This window comes from Nycticebus coucang, chromosome 11 (genome assembly GCF_027406575.1).
Source record: "Nycticebus coucang isolate mNycCou1 chromosome 11, mNycCou1.pri, whole genome shotgun sequence".
Classification (NCBI taxonomy): Eukaryota; Metazoa; Chordata; class Mammalia; order Primates; family Lorisidae; genus Nycticebus; species Nycticebus coucang.
Window position 1 is genome coordinate 85,199,188 of NC_069790.1, and position 21,100 is coordinate 85,220,287.

Below are 21,100 nucleotides of genomic sequence, written 5' to 3' on the forward strand. Positions count from 1 at the left end.
CATAACCCACAAAAATTCACTCTCATAGGATGAAAGATTTAAATTGAAGACACAAAACAATAAAAATTCTAGAAGAAAATGTGGAAAAATCTCATGATGCTATCGGCCTGGGAAAAGAGTTTATGAAGACCCCCCATGGCAATTACAGAAACACCAAAACAATAAATGTGGCATGATAAAGCTAAAAAGCTTCTGCACAATTAAGGGTACAACAATAAAAACAAATAGACAAACTTCAGACTAGTAGAAGATAATTGCAGGGTATGAATCTGACAAAAGATTGATAACTGGGATCTACAGAGAACTCAAACTAATCAATTAGAAAAGAACAAAAAAATTCCTTTTATAAGTGGGCAAGATATTTGAGCAGGAACTTCTCTGTAGAAGACAGATCAATGGCCAAGAAACACATGATAAAGATGCTCATTGTCAGGGTGGTTTTGATGCTCAGGGTGGTTTTGATACTCAACGCAAATCAAAACCACCCTGAGATATTACCTAACCCCAGTGAGTACAGGCCACATCACAAAGTCCCCAAAGCTGCAGATGCTGGCATGGATGTGGAGAGAAGGGAAGATTTTTACACTGCTATGGGACTGCAAACTAATGCATGCTCTATGAAAAGAAGTATGGAGGAGAAACATCAAAGAGCTACATGTAGACCTTCCATTTGATCCAGCAATGCCATTACTGGATACCTAGTAATTTTCTATTCTTCTACCCAGAAGAAAAAAAAATCATTTTACCACAAGAACATTTGCATTAGATTGTTTATTGCAGTTCAATTTACAATCACCAAGATGTGGAATCAGCCCAAGTGCCCATAAACCCAGGAATACCATAACTGTGGTATATGTATACCATTGAATACTATTCAACCATCAAAAAGATGGAGACTTTACATCTTTTATGTTTACCTGGATGGAACTGAAGCACATTTTTCTTAGTAAAGTATCACGAGAATGGAAAATCAAGTAACCAATTTACCTAATACTAATATGAAAACAATAGAAAAACAACTACACATCCACGTGAGAGAAAAACGCAATTATATTCAAGGGGGAGGAAGGAAAGGGGAAAGGAGAGGAGGGTAGGGGATTGGTAAACTCTCTCCTATGTGCACAATGTGAGGATGTACAGCACTAGGTGTTCTGGCTCAACCACAACTTGAACTTTACCTAAGAAACACAAAGAATGTAACATAATATTTTGTACCCTCACATTAATCTGAAATTAAAAAAAAAATGAATAAAAATATTAGTCAGTAAGCAGCCAAACACAGAGATAGGTGGAATTTCTCAAATCCCTCTCCCTGAGAAACTCTAGGATGGGAGTTTTAAGGTAAATTTGGTGGGCACGGGACTTAGGGAATTGACATTGGTGATTGGTTGTGTCGAGGGTGAAATCCTAGGAATGCAGACACTGCATTTTTACACTGAGCCAATTCCTCAGTAGCGGCCCCTAGGACAATTTGAGTTAGTTCATGGTGCCAGTGATTCCATGGGAATTAAGGGTCTGGAAAACATCTTAAAAGACAATCTCAGGTTATATACTAGAAGTGTTGTCTACACGAGTGGTTAAAAGGGAAGTTACAATCTTGTGACCAAACTCCTAAACAGTAAGCAATTCTCTGTTGGGAAGCCGGCTAGGGGGAGAAACTGGTTAATTTTTAATTATAACTATATCTTGTCAAGCTTAGATCATCAGCAAATTTTTAACCCCTTAGTTTCAACTGATTTTTAGGGATGATTTTACTACTCTCTTAACTTTGTTACTTTGACTCTCTCTCTTTCTTTCTTTTTTTTTTTTTTTTTCTATTAAAGAACATGACCATTTAATCAGTTCATTTTGGCTTAAGTAAACAAGCTGTTCAAACATCTGATAATATATGTCTTTTAATCTTTCACTTACTTTGGTGTGTGTAGACACAGACTCTACTGTACTCTCTTGGGACTCTAAAGAGAAAAGTAAATGTAAATGTTCAGAGACCACGGTGGTCAGATTGCCAAGATAAAAAAAAAAAGAAACAAAATTATAAACATTCTTATAATTCTAAAATGTAGTTATTTTTAAAACATTTTGCAATGCGCATTAGCAATAAAGGATAAATTTTTGTATATTATAGCAACACTCAGGTAACTTCCTTTATGATTTCATTGGTTTACTGTTGTATGATGGTGGTGAAGTTGTATGAAGCAGTTTGTAAACTGCATCACAATATACCCCTGCTGTACATTTCAGAGAGAGATTACATGTGAGAATAAATGCAGAAGAGCTACTTTACTAAAATCACAGGTAGAAAATGTATTAGGCAATAAACCAGACTTACCGATCATGTCATAACAGTTGACTAGAGATGTGAGGAGTACATCTCAGGATAGATGGCAGATGTCTGAACAGGTAAGTGAGGTTTATAGAGACAGAAGTTCAATTTATGAAGATATATGTAATGAAACACCCTCCCTTCTCACCTGATCTTTCCCCAGTGACTTTTTTCTTTACCTGAAGATAAAGGAAATATTGAAAGGAAGACATCCTGGTGATCCATATCCTTGCTTTAGGACATCAAGGGTAATAAGATGACAGCTCTGTTGGCCATTCCAGAAAAAAGAGTTCTAACATTGCTTTGAAGGGTGAACTAGGTCCTAATGTTGGTGCATAGCTTCCCAAGAGGAGTACTTCCAAGGTGACCATAGTGATATTCAGCAGGGAGGTATATATCACTTTTTCTAGATTGAGTTCTTAGACTTAACTATCAGACCTTGTACCCCATTGCTGACTATCACTACAGTCACCTTCAAAGTACTCTCCTTGGGATAGCCACGCACCAACACCAGCACCTAGTTCACCCTTCATAACACTTTTTCTAGATGAGTTCACAAATTTAATTATCTGACCTTGTGTGAAGCAATAACTAAATTCTGAGCTCTGTGTATTTAGAGAAACACACAAAGAGGGATACTCATGAAGGGACCTGGAAGTTTTAATATCATAGATATAAATTTATATGACCCAGATTTCCTCCTCTCCTACAAATTGAAATCATTATTATTTTTGTTTTCATTGCAGCTGTCATTGTTGTTTAGCTGCTCCTGGCTGGGTTCGAACATACCAGCCTTGGTGTATGTGGCCAGTGCAGTAACCATTGTGCTACAGGAGCCGAGCCTTTTTTAAAAACACTTGTTTTAGTTTTTATGGAAGGAAGGAAGACCCAGTCAGCTGTTTGACTCCATTCATTTGGAACACCTCATTTTTTTTTTTTTAAACAGACTTGACAGTTAAGTCAAAATATTCAAACTACTTTTTTATTCCAAATGGCTCTAAAGGGCATGACTTACCACTCCTGTGTGAATGTCTCAGTATGAGCACATAGAGGAGAGAAAGGGTGGTCAGGCGAAAAGAAAACTCTAAGCCTTCAAACTATCCACTAGTTCTTCTGTGCCGCTAATAAATGAGACTTGGAAGAGAGGACCCTTATTTTGGCTGAATTCGCAGACACCAGGTCTGGGACTGAGTATGGGATGTTGAGCTAAATGCTGTGTGTAACTTATGGAGGGGCACTGAGAGGTGAGAGAGACTGAGTGGTGTTTAATTGTCTATATTAAAATGTAAAAAATGCCAGATTAAAATTTTTCAAAAATTCCTGTTGCTTCAAACCATAAGTCCTAGACCTGATTACTTTGTGCAAAACCGTTGAGATAAATCAGAGAAAGGGCCTGAGTTTCCTCTGTGGATGTTCACAGAGAGAAGGAAGAGGATGGCTGCAAGATATGTCTCAGAATCCATAGGAAACTGAGGAAATCCCTACCGAATTAAATCTTCCTGAGAAAGATTAGGCACCCCCAAATTCTCAGGAACAGAGGAGAGACATTCAATTTACTTCTAATTGCATGTAAACTTTGAAGGACAGGAGGACCTCAACTGCCGACGGGTCCAGCAATGAAAGAGCCAGGTAGGTGGCTGACAGGCAGCTGGGCCAGACAGCAGCTATGGGCTGCATCCAGATGATAACAAGAATTTAGGCAGCGATTAAGGCTGGAATCATCTCCCAGCTGTATGTCACTCAGAATATTCTCCTGAAAATATGTTGGTCACAGAGAAGAAAAGGAGCAGCCACAACATGCCCACCTTGACTGCTGAGGGACATCTGGGGTGCCTGATCGCACATGACACTTAGCTTTCCTTATAAAGAGCAGTGAGATACTGTGGTGATGGCAATAAATGAGAGCAGCCACCATATATCGTTTACCTCTCAGGTTATTATTTATTTTTTTTTTAGAACAAGCTACATGGACCTGTAAAAATAGAGATTTAAATACAACTGCAGGGAAATAATTATCTTAAGGTGAATTGCTGAAGAGGGAAAGTGCAGTTGCACATGGAGGCGCAGTGGTTTATGAGTGGAGAGCTGTGGACAGATTCTACCCTGAACAACTGAAGCGTTTACCTGCCATCGCTATTATGTATTGATGTTACTAATCCTAGCAAAGTTAAGAATAAAAACTGAGCATTTATACACACCAATCTGGAGAAAGAGGTCTTTAAATTACCTTTCAGACTGTGAGTTTAATTGAATTGCTCCCATTTATTTCAGTCTAATGATAGCAGTTTTGCTGGGTGATAGCACCATTCTTTGAAATCTGCTTTTTTTCTTTCTAATAGCACAGGATCTGCATTCTTCATCTTTAGAGAGCATTCTCAACAATAACTAATGCCTGCCTGTCAACTGGAATGCACCAGAGTCCTATGTGAAGGCCAGCCTCACCGACTTGCTGGCAGGATGGCGGAAGAGAATGTATACTCGATGCTTATACAGCTTTCTGAAGAAATGGACTATATGCAGTCAAATTATGATTATGGTTACATTCGTTTATTTGTCAAGTGCTAAGAAATACACTTGACAAAGCAAAAAGAGAAAGATAGAGACAATATGTCTATCTCATAAATAATGTACTTCAGGAAAATAAAGCTTGTAGACATCCTCTAGCAGATATATGCATTTCTTATTATTTGAGTACTGCATAAAGTTCTTTTCATATTCTGTTGGCCCATAAAGCTTTTCCCCACTGAAATCACTGTCTTTATCAGCTCACTGTCTTTATCAGCAAACACGGTATGTGTTTGCTCTTCAGAGAGAGCACTTCCTATGAAATCTTTCAGAATGCTAATAACAATATTGGCTATTCACTTCTAGGTTTTTGGAAGTTATATTTCGGTCAAGGTACACAGGCATCCTATGCAAATTGTCTTTTCAATTTTTTTCTTTATTTTTTTGGGAAATAAAAATAAATATTTTTATTTAATAAAATATTTTATTAAATAAAGATAAATATTTTTATTTCTTTATCGTTGTCCTGGGCTGAAACCTGTTTTGAAACATTCATATTAATTCTATCTGAATGTATTTAAATAAGCAGTATAGAGCACCATGCGCCTGGCACTGTAACAAGTCCTTTATAAGTATTAACTCACTTCATAACCTTGGATAGACTGCTTTGACGTCATAGCTCACAGTAACCTCAAACCCCTGGGCTCAAGCCATCCTTGCCTCAGCCTCCAGAGTAGCTTATACTACAGGTGCCCACCAAGACACTCAGGTAGTTTTCCTATTTTTAGTAGAGATGGGGTCTCATTCTTGCTTAGGCTAGTCTTGAACTCCTGAGTTCAAGCAATCCACCCACCTTGGCCTCCCAGAGTGCTAGAATTACACCACTCCTGTGGCCTGTTTTTTTCAAATGTTGATGAAACTTTCTCCCTTACTTATTATCATTGTCCTGGGCTGAAACATGTTTTGAAACATTCATATTAATTCTATCTGAATGTATTTAAATAAGCACTATAGAGCACCATGCGCCTGGCACTGTAACAAGTCCTTTATAAGTATTAACTCCTTAGACCTTCGTAATAAGCCTTTGAGAAATACACTATCATCACCCTCATTTTACTAATGAAAAAAATGAAGAGCACATTGCTGGGAATTTACCAGAAATCAGTTTGATTAAAAGTCTGGCTCCAATGTTTGTATGCTCAACCGGCATGCCATGCCCTTCTGTACCATGTATGAACTGACACTCTGTTCTTTCATGTTAAAATTCTTCTTTTCCACAAAGAGCCATCTGTTTCTTTGACTTTTTCAATTTTTCTTTACTTCTATCATCAGCTATAAAAGCTAGGTTTAAGGTGTGAGGGGAAGTAGTGTTGATCTTGGGTGCCCAGACAGCCTGGGGGGACTCTGCACCTTGGCCTTTCAACATGTGTAACTCAAATTCACCTCATAGAAATTACATGTCACTGCATAATGGGGACCTGGATTGCTCTATAATAGTTCAAACCGTAAGTGTTAAATCCATCAAGTACCAAGATTGTATTTTAGTCAGTGCTTACAACTAGTTTTCTGGACACCACCAGAAAACATCTTTTTCTTTCGTGTAATTCCATTGTGAAAAATATTTCAAGAAGATTTTTTTTTTAATATTTAAGTGACACTTTATTCACACACATATATAAAAGCTAATTATACATTGGGTAAGGTTTATAAGAAAGAGTTTTTATTTTTGGGTTTTTTTTTTATTATAGGGGGAATAAATGTGCTACCGTTCCTTTTAAAATAATTTTCTTAAGTAAAGATATGCTTTCATGACAGTAGAAAATGAATCGATTCACTTACCTACCAAAGAAATAAAATGTTGATGTTATCTCTTAAGTTAAACATACCTGGCAATTCTTAACTACTTTCCAAAAAGACTAAGAAGCTAGGTGAAAAAGTGAGGATTTTCCAGCTTCCAAATGGTAAGGCAGAAAAGAAAACCCATCCGCTACAGAATTAGTAATCGCAAACTCCTAAGCTTTTCCATGCTAGGTACTGTACATAATTTACACACCACAATTCCATGTTTAACCAATAAATGAGTTCCATTTAACCATTATAAACTATTAGGTCATGCCTACTACTCTTTTAATGGTTTTAGGTAAGTAATTGCATATACAACAATATAAATGTTGATTTCCTAGATTTGACAACTGTTAAAAAGAGTTTTTAGACTACATTAGATACTAATGATAGACCTACACAGGCTAATTTTAAAGTACCTATCAGGGCATAATAAATCTTGCAGAAGCCTCAGCCTCTGCAATATCATCATAGTTGATAGCTTTATAAATCATAAACATTAATATGGGACAATCTAAGAAAAAAAACTCTTCAGGTGGCATCCAGTTTCTTACAGGCTTCTTCAAGAGCGTTAACATGTTCTTAATCTGAGAGGAATTATGAAGAACATCCAAGTCCTTTAGAAGAGCATTCTGGTTTGGAGTTAGTGTCAAAATTTCTTTCTGAAGTGTGGGTGCTTTGAGACTTTTCTGAGAAAGTTCTGGAAGAGAGAGTCCACTACTACTATCCGTTTGAAGCACTTGCTTAGTGTCTTCTCTTCCTCTTCTACCTCACTTTCCAGAATTTCCATTTTGTTCTTTAGGCTCTGAATATCCTCAGTCATCAATTCCACAGTCTCTACCATTTTTTCTATTTCTTCCTGCAATGATGCCAGACCTTCGTTATTAGCTTGGTCCCCTGCCCTTTCCACATCCAGTAGACTTGACACATGAGTTAAATCCTTCAGCTTTTCAGGAGGGACTTTCAGGGTTTCACAAAGTTGTAGCAATCTTTTTTTCAGTAAATTGAGATGATACTGTATTTTTTCTTTTTCTCTACTACTATTAATCAAAATTGTTATTATTACTGATTCCATTATGGCTTGCAAATGCTCTCTGCTACTCTTTGAAAGTGGTTGCCAGGTTTTCCTTTTGTTGGGTGCTATCTTTACCTGTTTTATATTAACATACTTTGTTTGTCCTTTAGAAGACAGATGGTTTGGGTGATTTTTCTTTTTCCTGTGTCTCTAACTTTTTTCTTTGACAGCTCTTCCTCATCAACAGTTTTTCTTTTTGAATTTCTTTTTAACTGTTGAGACTTTTTCTTGGAAACATGTGGTTTACCAGGCATCTTGATCACTAATGTCTCAGGAACCCTTCCGGGAGCCATGCTCAGGATATTTTGTGCCCAAACAATCGAACGCAGAGAGCAAGAATGTTTATTTTTGAATAACATTGCAGTAAAACCCTCGGTCAGGTCAATGGGAAATATGTTTCCCAGAAAAGTTACTCAAGTATTTTCATCTCTACCTCTTGCAATCTCCTTTCCCTCTTTTCCCCTCACCTTGTTTTGTTTTTGTTTATGCACAGTATTTATATGTATCTTACAGCAGGCTAAGCATTCATGCTAACTCAAGATGTAATCTGGTGAATTTTCCCAATTAAACATTAATTATTTTCACAACTAGAATTTTAAGTTAAAAATTAAGGAAGCCAATTTTAAAAGTACACGATGATTAAAAGACATTTATGTGGACTCATTCTCTACACATAGCAAAGCTTAGAAAATGGTTTGAGGAAGTGATCTCTAGTATGTGTGATCGTGATTGATTGCTTTCTTCTTTTTCATTGATTGCTTTTTTCTTTACTAACTTTTCATTTTTTCCTTCTCACCAAAATATTGTATACCAGGAGGCATATGCTTTTAACAATACTTTATAGAAAGGGTTTCCTGACTTTTATATTCATACTATAATTATATGGTTTGGCTCTTGTTATACTAACCACTGCTCATCTAATGCTTTTGCCAATAGCTTGGGAAGTTTTAATCCAATCTTTTCCTTTTTTACTCTTTCTAGGGCAGTGAACTGAATGAGAATTATAAATTAGTCTCCAGGATGTCAATAATTCCCTAGCATGTGAATCACTCGGGAGCCTATTAAAAACGCAGGTTGCAGGGCTCCTGCCTTGGAAAATCTGATTTAGGAAGCTGAGACTGGGGGACTCAGAATTATGCATATTAATAAATAGTCCTGCTGACTTTGATGCTGTCTTCTATGGAAGACACTTTGCAAAACAGTTTTGTTCAATACTAAATTGCCTCCACAATATCATCTCCTAAAGAGGTTCTAATACATGTCAGTTGATATGCAAATTAAGCACCATGGGAGTAAGGAAAGAACAGAATGGCTTACTTAGAAATTATCTCTTGCCACAGTTCATGAAATTATTTCATCTATTGAGTCTTTACCTTCTCCTACTTTCTTAATGTAAAGGGACAAATTCGAGTAGTTAGAGAAAAGTAGGCAGCGATTTTTTGAGTATTGGTACTAATATCTCCCTCCAAATATTCTGTTCTTATGTAATTTTTGCATTTTGAGAATTCATTAAGATGTTACTAACCAAGCAGGAAAGTTATATTTTGCTTATAAAGTACTTCTTGAGAACACAGTGTGTCTTATCTTCTACATCTTGAGAACACAGTGTCTGTCTTATCACAGTATGTCTGGAGGTCACTGCCTCAAATAAACACGTTTGGGACCATTTTGACCCCTACCTTCCCAAATTACAGAAAAGCATATTTAAGAGCAACTCTGGAGAATGGAAGACATATGACATAAAACTCGGGAAGAAAGCTTAGTAGGAATTTAATTCAACCTGCCAGTAGCACTCGTAATCTACAATGGTTACAAATAGCAAGTATAAAAGAAGGATTTGAAAGGGAAAAATATTTTATCACTGCCTTGTTGAGTTATTGATTCTATCAGGAGTCTTCTAACACTGATTTAGCTTTTCTGACAGGGTTCCCCTATTTCCTTAGCATTTAACTATTTTCCTAAAGTCCTCACTAGATTAGGGTTTGGAAATAGCAGAACAGCAGGTGATCAAAGATGGCAGCTGAGTAACAGCTTCCTTGCAACTGGGCACAGTGAGACTGGGGAGATAAGACTCCAGGCATCTCTAGCTGGTGGGATCTGCCTAAAACATCCCTTTGGGGACACAGGGAGTCAGTGAGAGACTTCTGGACCCCAAGAGGAGGACAAAAGCAGTGCGGAACTGGCAAGTTGGTAAGTGTCTTTGTTTGGTCTAATTCTGCCGGCAGCTGAGTACAGCAGTAGTGAGACTGCAAACAGGAAAGCCCATTTGCGACTCAGGTTTGCAGAGCAAGGATCGGGCGGGAGACCTTGGGCCAGTAATCTAGTAACTGAGCAGCCTAAAGGTGGGGATTGATATGCCTTATAGCCTTGGCCCTCAGGGGCATAGAGTGAGACTGATTTTGGCTCACTGGGTGAGTGGACAACCACTTCAGGAGTGATCCCAGCCACAAGTGCTTTCCTGGGAAAGCTTCTGCTTAGCCAAGGTTAACAGCTTAAAGTGCCTTTTAAGCGGGCTGAGGAGAGATTTGGTTCTCCATACTGCAGGGTTTGAGAAATCAGCAGAGGCCTCCAGTCTCCATCTTGTATAGCTGTATTAGCATTGTGATTAACTTCTCATACCCCAGAAGATCACCTGTTGCCCAATATTCATCAAGATATATATACTACTTTTTATTTTTTTTTTTTATTGTTGGGGATTCATTGAGGATACAATAAGCCAGGTTACACTGATTGCATTTGTTAGGTAAAGTCCCTCCTGCAATCATGTCTTGCCCCCAGAAGGTGTGGCATATGCCAAGGCCCCACCCTTCTCCCTCTTTCCCTCTGTCTGCTTTTCCTCACCCCCCATGACCTTAGTTGTCATTAATTGTCCTCATATCAAAATTGAGTACATAGGATTCATGCTTCTCCATTTTTTTTTAATTTCAACATTTTCCTTCTAGATTTTTCTTTTTTTCTTTCTTCATTTTTCTAGTTTAAATATAATTTTCCATTGTTGCCTTCTTTAACAATTAGAGTATCATTTTTTCAAGTGTTTCTACTCCTGTTATTTGGGTTTTCCCCCCAATTTTATCCTGTAAAGTTTTCTGTTTGCTTGTTTTGGTTTGATTTATAGCATTTTTGTCTCTTTTCTCTACTTGGTGGAGGTGGGGTACTGTGTCTGAACAGGCTGTCAAAGAGCTGCTGACCTCAAGGGAATGACCAAACCCGGCACCCCCAGAGGTTGGGGATTTTTAAGGTTGGGTCAAAGTACCCTACTGTATACCTATATTGCTCCTATCTCCCTCTTTCTGTGCCTCTCTTCTTTTTGTCAATATTACATTTTACTCACCCACTCTCCTTTCTCTTTTTTCCTTTCTTACCTTCTTGCTCTTTAATCCTCTCATCCTTTTAGTCCTGTACCAAAAGGACTCATTGAAAACCTAGGCCAGAGCCACAGTAACATAAAGATCAAGAGGAAGTGAAAGGAAAATTAGGGCAAGGAAATAGGTAAAAGAAAACACTCATGAGGAAGAATCAGCAGAAAACTCCTGGCAACATGAAAAACAAGTCCAGAGAAACCCCCACAAGGGACCATGATGAAGCTACTGCAGAGGATTCCACCTATAAAGAAACATTAGAAATGACAGAAAGGGAATTTAGAATACAGATGATGAAAACAATGAAGGAAATGATGAAGGAAACTGCTGATAACATGGAAAATAACCAAAAAGAAATCCAAAAACAGAATTAAATAAGAGATGAACAATATAAAGAATATAGAAAGGATATAGCAGAGCTGAAGGAACTGAAGCAGTCAATTAGGGAATTTAAAGATGCAATAGAAAGTATTGATAACAGATTAGACCATGCAGAAGAATCTCAGAGGTAGAGGATAAAGCTCTTAAGGTAACTCAGATAGTTAAAGAGGCAGAAAAGAAGAGAGAGAAAGCAGAACGTTCACTGACAGAATTATGGGACTTTATGAAGCATTCAAACGTGCAAGTAATTCAAACACACAAGTAATGGGGAAGAAGAATGCCCCAGGGGAATGGAAGCCATACTAGAGAATCTTATAAATGAAAATTTCCCAAATATAACCAAAGATTCTGACACACAACTTTCAGAGGGATATCAGACCCCAGGTCACCTCAACTCTAACAGAGCTTCTCTAAGACACATTGTAATGAACCTGTCCCAAGTCAAGACAAAAGAAAAGATTCTTCAAGCTGCCAGGAGTAAGCTCCAGTTGACTTACAGGGGCAAAATCCATCTGGGTGACTGCAGACGTCTCTAATGAAATTTTTCAAAAAAGAAGACAATGGTTATCTACCTTTAATCTACACAAACAGAACAATTTCCAACCCAGAATTCTATATTCTGGTAAGCTAAGCTTTAAAATTGACAGAGAAATCAAATCATTTACAGATATACAAACATTGAGGAAATTTGTCACAGCAAGACCAGCTCTACAGGAAATATGTCAACCTACCATTGACCATCACAATGGATCAATAGCAAAGTAAGAACTCAGGAATTAAAGGACAGAACCTAACTCCTAGTTTTATCTTATGCAAAAGATAAAACTAAGCAATGGACTCTCACAAATAAGATGAATAGAACATTACAATACTTACTGGCTCAGTCGGTAGGGCGCTGGCCCCATATACTGAGGGTGGCGGGTTCAAACCCGGCCCCGGCTGAACTGCAAACCAAAAAATAGCTGGGCATTGTGGCGGGCACCTGTAGTCCCAGCTACTCGGAAGGCTGAGGCAAGAGAATCGCTTAAGCCCAGGAGTTGGAGGTTGCTGTGAGCTGTGTGATGCCATGGCACTCTACCGAGGGTGATAAAGTGAGACTCTTTGTCTCTACAAAAAAAAATAAAAAAATAAAATAAAAAAATTTCTCAATAAATGTTAATGGCTTGAATTCCCCACTGAAGAGTCAAAGATTGGCTGATTGGATTAAAAAGCACAAGCCATCAATTTGCTGTCTGCAGGAAACACATCTAGCTTCAAAAGATAAATTAAAACTCCAAGTTCAGGGTTGGAAGACAATTTTTCAGGCAAAAATTGTAAACTTTTTCAGGTTGTAACCTCTTCTTCAGAAGAAAAGAGTGGTTGCAATCTTATTTTCAGATACATATGGATTTAAAACAACTAAAGTAAAAAAAGACAAAGATGGTCACTTAATATTGGTCAAGGGAAAAATACAACAAGAAGATGTTTCAATTCTAAATATTTATGCACCCAACTTAAATGCTCCCAGATTCTTGAAACAGACTTTACTCAGTTTGAGCAATATGATATCCTGTAACACCATAATAACAGGGGACTTTAACACTCCTCTTACAGAGCTGGACAGACCCTCTTTAATTTCTAAACAGAAATTAAACAATGATATAAGGGACTTAAATGAGACCCTAGAACAACTGTGCTTGATAGACGCATATAGAACACTCCATCCCAAAGATAAAGAATATACATTCTTCTCATCACCCCATGGAAAATTTTCCAAAATTCATCATATCCTAGGACACAAAACAAACCTCAACACATTCAAAGAATTGAAATTTTACCTTGTATTTTCTCAGACCACAAGGCACTAACTCCAACAAAAAACACAAAGGCATGGAAATTAAACAAACTTCTGTTGAATGACAATTGGGTGCAGGAAGAAATACAATAGGAAATCATTAACTTCCTTGAGCATAACAACAATGAAGACACCAGCTACCAAGTTTGGAGAGGAAAATTTATTGCTTTAGATGCCTACATTAGAAAAAGAGAAAGAGAGCTCATCAACAAACTCATAAGCCATTTTATGGAATTGGAAAAAGAAGAACAATCTAAGCCTAAACCCAGTAGAAGAAAAGAAATCTCCAAAATTAAACCAGAGATCGATGAAATTGAAAAAAAAATAGAATCATTCAGAAAATTAATGAAACAAGGAGTTGGCTTTTTGAAAAAATAAATGAAATAGATAAACCTTTGACCACACTAACTAGAAATACACAAGTAAAATCTCTAGTAACCTCAATTAGAAATAATAAAGGAGAAATAACAACTGATGCAACAGAGATATAAGAGATCATCTTTGAATACTACCAGAAACTCTATGCCCAGAAGTTTGACAAAGTGAAGGAAATGGATCAATATTTGGAATCACATCCTTTCCCTAGACTTAGCCGGGAAGAAATAGAGCTCCTGAACAGACCAATTTCAAGCCACGAGATCAAAGAAACAATAGAAATTATCCCAACAAAATAATGCCCTAGTGTGGATGGCTTCACAGCAGAATTCTATCAAACTTTCAAAGATGAGCTTATTCCCGTACTGCAGAAAATTATTCCAAAACATTGAGGAGGAAGGAATCTTCCCCAACACATTCTACAAAGCAAACATTACCCTAATACCAAAACTAGGAAAAGATCCAATTAAACAGGAGAATTTCAGATCAATTTTACTAATGAATATAGATGCAAAAATTCTCAACAAAATCCTAGCCAATAGATTATAGCTTGTCATCAAAAAAGTCATACATCATGGTCAAGTAGGTTTCATTCCAGGGATGCAAGGCTGGTTTAACATACACAAGTCCATAAACATTATCCACCTTATTAACAGAAGCAAAAACAAAGACCATATGATCTCTCAATAGATGCAGAAAAAGCATTTGATAAAATCCAGCATCCTTTTCTAATTAGCACACTGAAAAGGATAGGCATAGGTGGCACATTTCTTAAACTGATGGAAGCTATCTATGACAAACACACAGCTAATATCTTACTGAATGGAGTGAAACTGAAAGCTTTTCCTCTTAGAACTGGAACCAGACAAGATTGCCCTCTGTTACCATTACTATACAACATAGTGCTGGAAGTTCTAGGCAAAACAAGGAAATAAATGGCATCCAAATGAGAGCAGAGGAGGTCAAACTCTCCCTCTTTACTGACAATATGATCTTATACTTAGAGAACCCCAAAGACTCAACCACAAGACTCTTGGAAATCATCAAAAAATACGGTAATGTTTCAGGATATAAAACCAGTGTCCACAAGGCAGTAGACTTTGTATACGCCAATAACAGCCAAGATGAGAGGCTAATTAAGGACACAACTCCCTTCACATAGCTTCAAAGAAAATGAAGCACCTAGGAATATGCCTAACAAAAGAGGTGAAGGACCAAAGCAGTGGACTCTCACAAATAAGATGAATAGAATACTACCACACTTATCAATTAAATAAAATTATGACACCCTAAGAAAGAAAATAGCAGAGGATGTTAACAAATGGAAGAACATACCATGCTCATGGCTGGGAAGAATCAATATTGTTAAAATGTCTATACTTCCCAAAGCAATCTACTGATTCAATGCCATTCCTATTAAATACCAACACCATACTTTCAAGACTTGGAAAAAATGATTCTGTGTTTTGTATGGAACCAGAAAAAAACCCATAAAGCTAAGGTAGTTCTTAGTAATAAAAACAAAGCTGGGGGCATCAGCATACCAGATTTTAGGCTGTACTACAAAGCCATAGTGGTCAAGACAGCATGGTACTGGCACAAAAATAGAGACATAGACATTTGGTTGAAAAGAAAACCAAGAAATGAAACTAACATCTTACAACCACCTAATCTTCAATAAACCAAACAAGAGCATACACTGGAGGAAGGACTCCCTATTCAATAAATGGTGTTGGGAGAACAGGATATCCACATGTAAAAGACTGAAACCAGACCCACACCTATCTCCACTCACAAAAATTGATTCCAGATGGATAAAGGACTTAAATTTATGGCATGAAACAATAAAAATCCTCAAATAAAGCATCAGGAAAACACTGGAAGATATTGGCCTGGGGAAAGATTTCATGAAAAAGACTGCCATGGCAATTGCAACAACAAAAATAAACAAGTGGAACTTAATTAAACTGAAAAGCTTCTGTACAACCAAGGAGACAACAACCAAAGCAAATAGACAACCTACCAAATGGGAAAGGATATTTGCATATTTTGAATCAGACCAAAGCTTGATAACTAGGATCTATAGACAACGCAAATTAGTCCACATGAAAAAGCCAACAATCCTGTATCTCAATGGGCAAGTGACATGAATAGAACCTTCCCTAAAAAAGACACATGAATGGCTAACAAACATATGAAAAAATGTTCATCATCTCTATTTATTAGAGAAATGCAAATCAAAAATACCCTGAGATACCATCTAACCCCAGTGAGAATGGCCCACATCACAAACTCTTAAAGCTGCAGATGCTGGCTTGGATGTGGAGAGAAGGGAACACTTTTACAGTGCTGGTGGGACTGCAAACTAATACAACTTTTTTGGAAGGAAGTATGGAGAGCCCTCAAAGAACTCAAGCTAGACCTCCCATTTGATCCGGCAATCCCATTACTGAGCATCTACCCAGAAGGAAAAAAATCCTTTTATCATAAGGGCACTTGCACTAGACTGTTTGTTGCAGCTCAATTTACAATCACCAAAATGTGGAAACAGCCTAAATGCCTACCAACCCAGGAATGAATTAACAAGCTGTGTATATGTACACCACGGAATACTATTCAGCCATTCAAAAAATGGAGACATTATAGCCTTTGTATTAACCTGGATGGAAGTGGAACACATTATTCTTAGTAAAGCATCACAAGAATGGAGAAGCATGAATCCTATGTACTCGATTTTGATATGAGGACAATTAATGATAATTAAGGACATGGTCGGGGTGAGGGAAGGGCAGAGCAGAGAGAGAAAGAAGGAGGAAGGGGTAAGGAAAAGGAAGAGCCTCGAGAGGGAAGGAGGAAGTGGGTGGGGTTTTCGTGTGTGATACACCTTTTCGGGGCAAGACACAATTGTAAGAGGGACTTGATCTAACAAATGCAATCAGTGTACCCTGGTTTCTTGTACCCTCAAAAAAAAATAGCAGGGTGATTGCTTTAAAAATACACAGTATGTCAACTTAATTTTTTTTTTTTTTTATTGTTGGGGGTTCATTGAGGGTACAATAAGCCAGGTTACACTGATTGCAATTGTTAGGTAAAGTCCCTCTTGCAATCATGTCTTGCCCCCATAAAGTGTGACACACACCAAGGCCCCACCCCCCACCCTCCGTCCCTCTTTCTGCTTTTTCTCCCCCCCATAACCTTAATTGACATTAATTGTCCTCATATGTCAACTTAATTTTGACTTAACCGGATTTAGTAATCATTAAATATTTTATACCACAATTTTATTATTTATTAATTGCTGAATTATTAATTGCTGAATTTGTCCTTCATCTACAAGCCTTTGTTTATAAAAGTACAGTACAACATTAAAAATTTTAGCAACAATAAACAAAATTGCCAAAACTAAAACCAAACACCTGTTAAGACTGTTGATCAAGCCCTTCTAATTGGATATATATTCCTGAACTAATTACCTGGTTTTGTAGATTGCTGCCCTGCATGCCAGGCTTCTGTTTATATCAGTTGGTTAGAGCATCTTATTGTAGAATGAGCATCAAAACACTTGGCCATTTAAGGATCTTATGTAATTGCTGGTCTTTCCATAATTAATTGAACTTTTTTAAAAAAGAGAACTTTATTTTGCAGATCATAATGAAGCTAGGGATTTGTGGGTATATCAAAGCAAATCCATCATTGCTATTGAAAAAGCAACTGAAAATGTGAGTCCTGCTAATGGTATGTTGGTAACATCATCCTTGCATGTGAAGATAATATGGCACCAACAGCCCTTTTGGATGGTCCTTAGGTGTGATTCATCCATCTTTTGTTACTAGCCAGCTCTGTGACCTTTGACAAATCACCCAACTCCTCTAGATAAGGGCCAAGGGAAACTTGAGTTTACCACATAAAATTACTTTCAAAAATTCTATAAAAATGCCTTATGAAGGCTGGGCCTGGTGGCTAATGACTATAATCCTAGCACTCTGGGAGGCCAATGTGGGAGGACCACTTGAGGTCAGGAGTTCAAGACTAACTATCTTCTCAAAAAAATAGAAAAATTAGCCAGGCATGGTAGGGGGCACCTATAGTCCCAGCTACTTGGGAGGCTTCAGCAGGAGGATTGCTTAAGCCTATAAGTTTGAGGTTGCAGGGAACTGTCACAGGCCATTATATTTTAACTTAGGCAACAGAGCAAGACTCTCTCTCAACTCCCCTCCAAAAAAAAAAAAAAAAAAAAAACCCACAAAAACAAAACCCAAAATCTACGAAAATAGTCCCATTTTATTATAGTCTACATGCATAGAAAATTGCTAGGAATTCTGGACAAGGAAAAGACATGAAAATCAGGCAGAAAAATAGCAGGGAAGCTATTTTAGCTTGATAAAATCATAATTGTAGAAATTTTGTAAAATTTTTCTTTGAAGTTTATTTGATTTTCACTGAGTCATAAAGACATTTCCCCTGAAGTAAAGAAATAATATGTATCTACATAATACCCACTATATGCTTGACAGCTCGAGGTACTTAACAAAAGCTAGGTCTCAACTCTTGAGAAAGCTAATTAGTTTTTTGTTTTGCCTCATACCTGGCACTGGGGAGATGACCTCCCAGAAGCATGATTTCAGGGTTAACAAGACTAATATAAAAAATGTTAGTTCCTGCTCATTTCTGTTGGTGTTTCAATAATCCAGAGCAGAATTTCAGTTTTGTATTTTAAGACTTTAATCTCTGGCAAAAATTCAAATTGTCTCAGAATTTAGCATGCATGGATTTTTTTTTTTCATTTCTTTTTTTTTTTTTTTATTGTTGGGGATTCATTGAGGGTACAATAAGCCAGGTTACACTGATTGCAATTGTTAGGTAAAGTCCCTCTTGCAATCATGTCTTGCCCCCATAAAGTGTGACACACACCAAGGCCCCACCCCACTCCCTCCTTCCCTCTTTCTGTTTCCCCCCCCATAACCATAATTGTCATTAATTGTCCTCATATCAAAATTGAGTACATAGGATTCATGCTTCTCCATTCTTGTGATGCTTTACTAAGAATAATGTCTTCCACGTCCATCCAGGTTAATACGAAGGATGTAAAGTCTCCATTTTTTTTAATGGCTGAATAGTATTCCATGGTATACATATACCACAGCTTGTTAATCCATTCCTGGGTTGGTGGGCATTTAGGCTGTTTCCACATTTTGGCGATTGTAAATTGAGCTGCAATAAACAGTCTAGTACAAGTGTCCTTATGATAAAAGGATTTCTTTCCTTCTGGGTAGATGCCCAGTAATGGGATTGCAGGATCAAATGGGAGGTCTAGCTTGAGTGCTTGGAGGTTTCTCCATACTTCCTTCCAGAAAGGTTGTACTAGTTTGCAGTCCCACCAACAGTGTAAAAGTGTTCCCTTCTCTCCACATCCATGCCAGCATCTGCAGTTTTGAGATTTTGTGATGTGGGCCATTCTCACTGGGGTTAGATAATATCTCAGGGTTGTTTTGATTTGCATTTCTCTAATTTATAGAGATGATGAACATTTTTTCATGTGTTTGTTAGCCATTCGTCTGTCGTCTTTAGAGAAAGTTCTAGTCATGTCTCTTGCCCATTGATATATGGGATTGTTGGCTTTTTTCATGTGGATTAATTTGAGTTCTCTATAGATCCTAGTTATCAAGCTTTTGTCTGATTGAAAATATGCAAATATCCTTTCCCATTGTGTAGGTTGTCTCTTTGCTTTGGTTATGGACTTAAATTTAAGGCACGAAACAATAAAAATCCTCCAAGAAAGCATAGGAAAAACACTGGAGGATATTGGCCTGGGGAAAGACTTCATGAAGAAGACTGCCATGGCAACTGCAACAACAACAAAAATAAAAAAATGGGACTTCATTAAACTGAAAAGCTTCTGTACAGCTAAGCATGCATGAATTTTTGATGCTTCCTGAGAGAAGTCTCCACAGGAAGAAGAAAGTGAGAAGTTCTTTCTCAAGTGTCTAATACAGATGGTGCCAGTGATGAGAATGGGGTTCACTAAGAAGGCCAAGTTGAAGAGAAAGACTACAAAGTACTGACCTCCTAAAATGAAAAAGGCATATGGTATGAGTAGGGGAGGTGATGTATATGGGAATAAAAACTGAGGCTCAAAGACCAATTGCTCACTTTGTCACATTTCCTTCGGCTCCCTGCCTTTATGCTATAAATAGAATTAGGTAAGCATAGCTCTTCAACTTACATGTGGGTCTCAGTTTTGTCTCCCCCCAAGTTTTCTCTGTTAATGAAGGAAGGAAAGTAAAAAGAATGGCAGGAGGTAACTCAAAATTGGTAATTAAAAACTAAGAAGCACAGAATATTATCCTATTATGAGAATAATGTTAAATATAATACTAATTTATTCAACACATACTTATTGGATGAAAGACAAGTAATAACCAAATTCAAAACCAAATAGATCACATGTAAATAAGTGACATGGATGGATATGAGTGCTAGAAAAAAAATAAAGAAGAATAAAGGGGAAAAAAATAAAGGGGCTGGGTCATGGTTGTTATTGTGAGGCTTATTTCATACAAAGTGACCAGAGAGGGATCTATAATAAATTTATACTGTAGAAGACTCCCAATTGAAGTGAGGAGGTTGATGTGGAGACATGCGAGTGAAGAAGCTTGACAGGCAGAGAGAACTGTAAGTGCAAAGGTCCTGAGGCCAGTGCAAGATCAGTGTGTATCAGGACTTAAAAGCCCACTGTAAATGGAATGATGTGGCAGAGGATGAGAGTTGTAGGAAATGAGATTCGTGAGGCAATGGGGTACTGATTACTCACGCCTTTAGAACATTGTAATATACAGGGCTTTACTTTGAAAGTGTTGAGAAGCCGCTGGAGGATGTTTAGTGTCAGTCTGATTGCTTTTTTAGGACCAGAACACGGAAAGGCAGAGGAAGGCAAGAAACCAGCCAGGAGGTAAAGATGGTTTAGAGCAACGCAGACTGATGGCAGTGGTGAGAACTGGTAAAAATGTCAATGAATTCATCAATGATCATGAATTCATTCATTAAAACAAACAATATCAAGCAGTTACATGAGTCAATCAGTGTTCTATGTTGGGGAAAATAACAAACAGGACAAAGTCTCTGCTTGTCATCAGTAAGCATAGCCTAATGGAGGCAGATGTGCAAATACACTTTTGATTTCTTGTGTAGTAATTGAATTGAGTACAGAGGAAAGAGTGATTACTTCTACTTAGGGGACGGGAAGTGACTGAAAGTATCTGGAAGAGAAGATGCTTGAGCTGGGTCCTGAAGAAGGGCGTTAAGGCAGGCAGATGATAAAGGAAGGCAGAAAAGGGCTCCTGGACAGAGGGGACAGATTGGAGAAGAGCCCAAGGGCATGGGCAGAATGGGCAGCCTGGCATATTTGG

The 21,100-nt window shown here is 37.6% G+C and overlaps 1 pseudogene; it reads right to left on the minus strand.

Moving 5' to 3' along the window:
• Nucleotides 1-7,201: 7,201 nt before the first annotated feature.
• LOC128598126 (centromere protein Q-like) lies at nt 7,202-7,999 on the minus strand (annotated as a pseudogene).
• Nucleotides 8,000-21,100: the final 13,101 nt, after the last annotated feature.